This window comes from Acinonyx jubatus, chromosome C1, assembly GCF_027475565.1.
Source record: "Acinonyx jubatus isolate Ajub_Pintada_27869175 chromosome C1, VMU_Ajub_asm_v1.0, whole genome shotgun sequence".
NCBI classification, from domain to species: domain Eukaryota; kingdom Metazoa; phylum Chordata; class Mammalia; order Carnivora; family Felidae; genus Acinonyx; species Acinonyx jubatus.
Genome location: NC_069381.1, coordinates 180,169,364 through 180,176,796, shown reverse-complemented (window position 1 = coordinate 180,176,796; position 7,433 = coordinate 180,169,364). Strand labels below are relative to the sequence as shown.

Sequence of the window (7,433 nt, the reverse complement as noted above, 5' to 3'; positions counted from 1 at the left end):
CTTAACCGACTGCGCCACCCAGGCGCCCCTATTTTTTAAAGTTTTTTAACTGCCTTTTTGAGATATAGTTATAGACAATAAACCGTACATATAAAAGTATATGATTTGATAAGCTTTTTTTTTGTTTTCAATTTGATAAGTTTTAACATTTGCAAACATCCCAGAGACCATCAGCACAATCAAAATAGTGAACATTATCCCTTATCCCCAAAAAGTTTTCTCCTGCCCTTTGTAATCCTTTCAGAGTACTCCCCCCAATGCTGTGATTTATGAGATTATTTCCCAACTGGCTAGTGGTAGTAGACACCACTCCTTTGTGAGTTCCAGGCATTCTTTCCTTAAATGCCTTCAGGTGTTCCTTTCTCTGACCTCAGGTGGTTTCCTCCCACGCATGTGCAGATGTCCTAGGTTCTCTTCGTGTGAAGCTATCTCAACGCAGACACTCTGTCCTGCAAACCCTAGCTTCTTTGAGCTCCCTGGACTCTCAGCTCCGTATTCTTGAACAATCCACTCCTCAGCACCTTGGGGAATCTGCTGGACTCCACCTTGACTCCCCTTCCCTGAACCCCAGCCTGGAAACTCTAAGGATGGTAAGTTGGGGCTATCACAGGACTCTCATTTCTGTCGTTTGTCATCTGTTTTGCCTCTCTCTTGTTTTCTGTCTCTTGGGAACCATTGCTCTTTGTTCTCTGATGACCAGTCTCTTGAAAACTATCTTTTCTTACGTTTTGTGTGTTTTTTCGCTTGTTTTAGGAAGGATGATAAATCTGGTCTCTGTTACTCCGTCTTGGCCAAAAGTGGATCATAACATCCTTTATGTTTTTAGTATCTACAGTATCTTGTTTCCTTTTTCAGTTCTTTTATTTCTCTTCTTTTTCTCCTGGATTAAATTTGCCAGAGGTTTGTCTAATTAGTCATTTTAAGGAAACAACTCTTGCTTCCTGATTGTTCCTTTCGTATATTTATTTTCAATTTCATCAATTCTTATTTACATTTTCTTCCACTTCTTCATTCTGTTTTGTCTAACTTAGATTATAATATCAAGTCCTTGGGCTTTTTTGTAAGCACTGAAGACAAATCTACAACTTGGTAATACTTTAGCTGCATCTCAAAGTTTGTTCTATGCTGTTTTCATTGTTCAATTCTAAAGAATTTTATAAATCTATCATTTTATTCTTTGATGAATTTTTAAAAGTGTTTTAATGGATTTTTCCTTTTTTATTAATTTCTAACTTAATTGCATTGTAGTCAGAGAAATTTATCTGTGAGATATAGTTGTTAGGCAATATGCTGTACATATGTAAAGTGCATAATTTAAGGAGCGCTTGTGTGATGCAGATCTGTTTGGGGGTTCAAGCCCCACATCAGGTTCTGCACTGGTATTCTCTTCTCTCTCTCTCCCTCTCTCTCTGCCCTTCCCCTCCTCACGTGTGTGTGTGCTTTCTCTTTCTCAAAATAAATAAACTTTATTAAAAAATAAAGTGTATAATTTGGCAAGTTGTAGCATATGTAAGTACCCATGACACCATTACCACAATCAAGATAATTAATTTATCCATCAACAGAAGATTCCTGATGTTCATTCATAGTCTCTTTGAGCAGGCTTCAAATAGATCAGGCTGAATAACAGAATTTTTTTCTTATTAAACTTTGTTTTAATGAATTGCAAAATTCTGTAAAAGATTTTTAGTCAAGTTGTTTCCATTAAAGGGGTGCCTGGCTGGCTCAGTCAGAAGAGTGTGCCATTCTTGATCTCGGGGTTGTGCATTTGAGCCTCACATTGGGTGTAGAGATAGCTAAAAATAATAATAAAAATAAAAAATGTTTCCATTAAAATGTACTGATATTTTTTAAATCGCCACACATACACAAAAACAAATGGTCCACAAAATGTTCTCCTTTCCTTCTGAAGGTTATACAGTGCCTTGTATCATCAAACCAGTCTTTTACCAGTAAGCTTAAATGCTCAATGGAGACAAACAGTTCTGAGACCATTCTTCCACCACTGATTAAGACCGGAGTGGCAAATACTATTCATTTAGCCTTCTGGGTAGACTTGACGACCTTGCCAGCTTCAGCAGACTTCTTGTCCACCTTCTGGATGACACCCACAACAACCCTTTGTCTCATGTCACAAGCAGCAAAATGACCCAGAAGAGAATTATCAGAAAAGCTTCTAACACACATGGCTTGCCAGGAGTCATATCAATGATGGCACAATCACCAGATTTCAAGAATTTGGGGGCTATCTTCCAGCTGGTTCCCAGAATGACAATTAATTTTCTCCTTCAGCTCAGCAAACTTGCATGCAATATGGGCTGTGTGACAGTCCACAACAGGTGCATATCTCACACTGATTTGGCCTGGCCGGGATAACCACCTGAGCCATGAAGCCAGCTGCTTCCTTTGGTGGGTCATTTTTGCTGTCAGCCACATTGCAGCCACAAACATCTTTGACAGACACATTCTTGACATTGAAGTCCACTGTTGTCCCCTGGAAGAGCTTCACTCAAAGCTTTACGGTGCATTTCAACAGACTTTACTTCAGTTGTAGCACTGACTGGAGCAAAGATGCCCAACCACTGGGTCTGAGAACACCAGTCTCTTTGAGTACCAGGTCAAGGACTGGTTTCATATAAATGACTGCTAGGATAATGTTGTTGGCAAGTAACAGAAAATCTAACTTAAAATATGTAAAACAATAGGGAAAATTTACTATCTTATTTAAAAAATTTTACTATCTTATTTACTATCCTAGAGGAAGGGTGCCTCTAGGGTTACTGAATTCAGCAGCTCAGTGATATCACCAAGCTCTCAGGATTTTTACCCTCCCACCTTCTATCCTGCCATCTTTTAGGATAGCTCCCTTCCTAGTTACAAGATGGCTGCCCCTTATCCCAGATCAGATGCAGACATAAACAAGATGCGGACATAAATGAGCTCACCTCCTTCTTGTGTGCCTTTTTTTTAAGTTTATTTATTTTGAGAGAGACAGGGATGGGGGAAGAGAGAGGGAGAGAGAGAATCCCAAGCAGGCCCAGCACTGTGGGAGCAGAGCCCCATGCAAGGCCCAACCCACATAGCCATAAGATTGTGTCCTGAGCCAAAACCAAGAGTTGGAGGCTTAACCAACTGAGCCACCTAGGCACCCCTCTTGTATGTGAGGAAGGGTTTCCTGTATGTCCCCAGTAGACTTCCCCCTCACTTCATCATAGCCAGAATTTTGTCATAAGCTCTTGTCATATGCCAGTCTAGGATAAATACTGCCCCTGCCCCTTGCCTCACAGAGCTAGAACTGGACTGGCCTCCCTGACACATATGGTTATGTGCAAAAGAAAGGACAGTTCACAAGAAAAAAGGAAAGGATTACAGATAGCAGTTAAAGGTGCTTGCTCTATGAAACTATCCAAAAGACACAATAAAAAAAAGCCATTTAAAAAACAATAAATTCCATACTTACCTGGCAGGGAAGATACCATGATCATGAAAGTGGTTTTCTCAGAGAGAGGCTTATCCATTGCACTCCGGATATGCTGACCCCTGTGATTTCCCCAAATGTGGGAAACTCGACTGATAATTTGCAGTAGTGGGAGTCTGCATTCTCACTCTCCCCTATAAACATATAAGAGCTTATCTTCTTAGATTGAGGGGTGCCATATAAGAGCTTAACTTCTTGGATTAAGGGGCAGATGCAGGGGGCAAAGGGTTGTATCCCCCTAAGAGGTTATAGCATAGAAACTAGTCTTGAAGCTATGGCCCAGAATGTTTCTTTGCGATAGATTTAAGAGAAATGATTAATCCAATCATTCCTCAACTACTGTAAGTACATCTTCTAACGGAAGAGAAGTGAAATTGGTCATTTATTTGTTTTATTGACATTAAAATTCTCTTCCCAAATAATAAATTTTATTGATTTTACAGATAACAAAAAATTGCATTTCATCCTAACAGCTACCTCCAGATTTTCATCACAAATTTAAGGACACAAACCCTTTGTTTCCCTTGCAACATTTTTTTGCACAGGCCTATGAATACAAGATGCTGAATAACATTACAGTTGCAAACTAATTAATTTACCTAGGAAACCTCTGGAACTATCTCCCTCTCTAGCAACCACAGAAGGGAATATTCCAGGATTAAACATTTCTGTAAAGGCAATATATATTTTTATTCTTTTGCCTGTAAATTACCTGCCACAGGATGAAGTGGTTTCCATGGTAAATTGAGAGGATCAGTTCAGCAGATTATTATCTTGGCTTTGTTCCTAAGATTCAGGTTTCAAAGGGCTATTAACATTGGTGGAAAGATAATTGGGACTGGTACAAAAGTAGCAGAGATGAATGTTGCTGCTACATTTAGTGTGTGTCGTGGTATTGTGCTAAGTCGTTGTACATGCATCAATCATTTAATCTTCTCACAACCCCATTAGGTTGGTGCTATATTATCCTAGTTTTACAGATGAAGAAAATAGGGTATGGAAAGGTCAAGTAACTTACCCAAAGGCATACTACTAGAAAGTGTAGTCATGTCTGTCGGAGTCAAGAGTTCATGCTGTTAACCACTGCATTGAGGGACCAAATGGTAGATAGGTCTACCTGGATTTAAATATTTTCAATACAGTCCCTTACCACAGTACTTGATTTAGGCCTTCCTTTTTAAGCAATAATAAAAAAAAAAATGCAACCAATCACTAATATCCTGTACCTCTTTAATTCTAGAGCTCTGATTCTCATAGTGTGGTCCCCAAACCAATAGCATCTGGCATCACCTGTGAACTTGTTAGAAATGCAAATGTTCAGGGACACCTGGGTGGCTCAGTCGGTTAAGCGAATGACTTCGGCTCAGGTCATGATCTCTCAGTCCATGAGTTCGAGCCCTGTGTCGGGCTCTGTGCTGACAGCTCAGAGCCTGGAGCTTGCTTCAGATTCTGTGTCTCCCTCTATCTCTGACCCTTCCCGGCTCGCACTCTGTCTCTGTCTCACTCTCTCTCTCAAAAATAAACATTAAAAGCATTAAAGAAAGAAAGAAAAGAAATGCAAATGTTCAGTCCCCAGTGGAGATCTGCTGAGGACGAATCTCTGGTGTGTGGGCACATACTAACAACCTTTCCAGATTCTGATGCATACCCAAGCTGAAGGAGTACTGTTCTAGGAAGAATGGATACATGTTGGTTAGGCTTCCTTTCTCCTACAGAGGGTTGCCTAAGCTCATAGGTCAAGGGTGACTGAGATCCATGCTCAGTTTTTCTCTCTTGTCCTGCATTGTTCCACTATGTCTTCACTGAGCTCTTTAACTGACAGATTATTGTGTCTTAAAAGTCTCATAGTCCTCACTGCTATGCTTACTGCTGGGGGATCGCAGATCTTTGCAGAGAACTGTTGCTACATTTTCTTCTTTTTCCTCTGGTTTTATGTTGCTTTCTACTTTTCCCTTCTGTTATCTCCATGTCCTCCTTTTGTCTATTTTTCTCTCCATATTTTTCCCGAGTATACTGTGCTCTGTGTGACACATTGTCCTAACCTACCTCCTTTTTCTCTCATAGCAGGATGGACTATTACTTACGCTTCAGGAAACTGTGATTTGGGCACAAGAGTACTGGCTTCTTGGTGGTGCCAAAAGGAAAACACTTCTATTTGTAGGCAATTCCCTAAAAAATATCTTTGTATACTTTCTCTTTCCTGAGAAGAATCATTTGATTTCTCACTAAGCTGAAAATGTTTTGAGGCCAGGACTTGTGCCATGAAAAAGAACAGTCCTCCAAGGTAATCACCTCCTTTTTTTTTTTTTTTAATTTTTTTTTCAACGTTTTTTATTTATTTTTTGGGACAGAGACAGAGAGTGAACGGGGGAGGGGCAGAGAGAGAGGGAGACACAGAATCGGAAACAGGCTCCAGGCTCCGAGCCATCAGCCCAGAGCCTGATGCGGGGCTCGAACTCACGGACCGCAAGATCGTGACCTGGCTGAAGTCGGACGCTTAACCGACTGGGCCACCCAGGCGCCCACCTCCTTTTTTTTTTTAATGTTTATTTGAGGGAGAAAGAGAGACAAACTGTGAGTGGGGCAGGGGCAGAGAGAGGGGGAGACACAGAATCCAAAGCAGGCTCCAGGTTCTGAGCTGTCAGCACAGAGCCCAAGGCAGGGCTTGAACCCACAAACCGTGAGATCATGACCTGAGCTGACATTCACCTGACTGAGCCACCCAGGTGCCCCTACAATTTTGGTAAAAATACGTAATAGAAAAAAAATTGTGGTAAAATATGTAACATAAAATTTACCATTTTAACCATTTATTTTGGTGTAGAGTTCAGTGGTACTCAGTACATTCATATTGTTGTTCAATCATCATGACCGTCCATCTCCAGAATTCTTTACCTTGCAAAACTGAAACTCAGTACTCAGCCCCAGGCAACCACCATTCTACTTTCTGTCTCTGTGAATTTGACTACTCTAGGTACCTCATATACATGGAATCATACAGCATTTATCTTTTTGTGGCTGGGTTATTTCACTCAATGTCCCTAAGTTTTACCTGTGCTATAGCATGTGTCAGAATTTCCTTCCTTTTGAAGTCTAAATGATATTCAACACATGGGTTGTTTCTGCCTTTTGGCTGTAGTGAATAATGCCGCTATGAACATGGGTGTACACATATCTGAGGACCATCACCCACTTTTACACGTAGCAGCACTATTAACCCATAAGTGCTTCCTATGTTTAGGATAGAGAGGTATATGTGGAGGAGGAAGAGTAACAGGTGGGCCTGTACGAGCGTATCTAGGGCCTCTGAGACATGCTGGCATCTAACAAAGTGGAATGCTCTATAGCAGATTTAACTACAAGCATATTTCAGTTTCCTTGTTCTTATCTCTCTGCCAGCACCCGCCAACAATCATTTTCATTTTGTTCCTTGGACTTTTGTTCTCTTTTTCTTCTGTCTAGACTTAGAGTCTCTGGTTGTTGTCTTAGTTCCTACTTTTATTCTCCTCATTCTGCTTTTATTGACTAACCTTTGGCAACTTGTCATCTCCTCAGTTTCTGACCTCAATTTAGCAACTACCTTTTGGATTCTTTTCACTGATTGTTTGAGGAGACCCATCTCAGCACCAGTTATCAGAAAGAAGGAAGATCCATCATCCTCCATCCCGCTAGGCATCAGAGTAAGTCAGGTGCACTGGAGTGGGAGCTATTGGGTTAGACTAAATGGACCTAGGCACCAGCATATACCCATGACATGTGACCCACCCACAAGACACCGGAAAAAAAAATAACAGCTTGAAAATCAGGCTAACACCTCCCAACAGACTCTGCTGGCTCTGTTTCTCTCAAAGAACTTCTTCTCAAAGAACAAATGAGTATTGTCATGGGGATACTCTCACTGGAGAGTCTCTAGAGCCTTTATAATGTGACTCATCGGATTGAGGGTTTTGAGACA

The 7,433-nt window shown here is 40.8% G+C and overlaps 1 non-coding gene and 1 pseudogene across 1 annotated transcript; one reads left to right on the top strand and one right to left on the bottom strand.

Annotated features, from left to right (window-relative positions):
* Nucleotides 1-1,890: 1,890 nt before the first annotated feature.
* LOC128311874 (elongation factor 1-alpha 1-like) lies at nt 1,891-7,142 on the bottom strand (annotated as a pseudogene).
* On the top strand, nt 3,453-3,613 carry LOC113598392 (U1 spliceosomal RNA). The gene has a single exon (XR_003419055.1). It is a non-coding gene; the product is annotated as a U1 spliceosomal RNA (small nuclear RNA).
* Nucleotides 7,143-7,433: the final 291 nt, after the last annotated feature.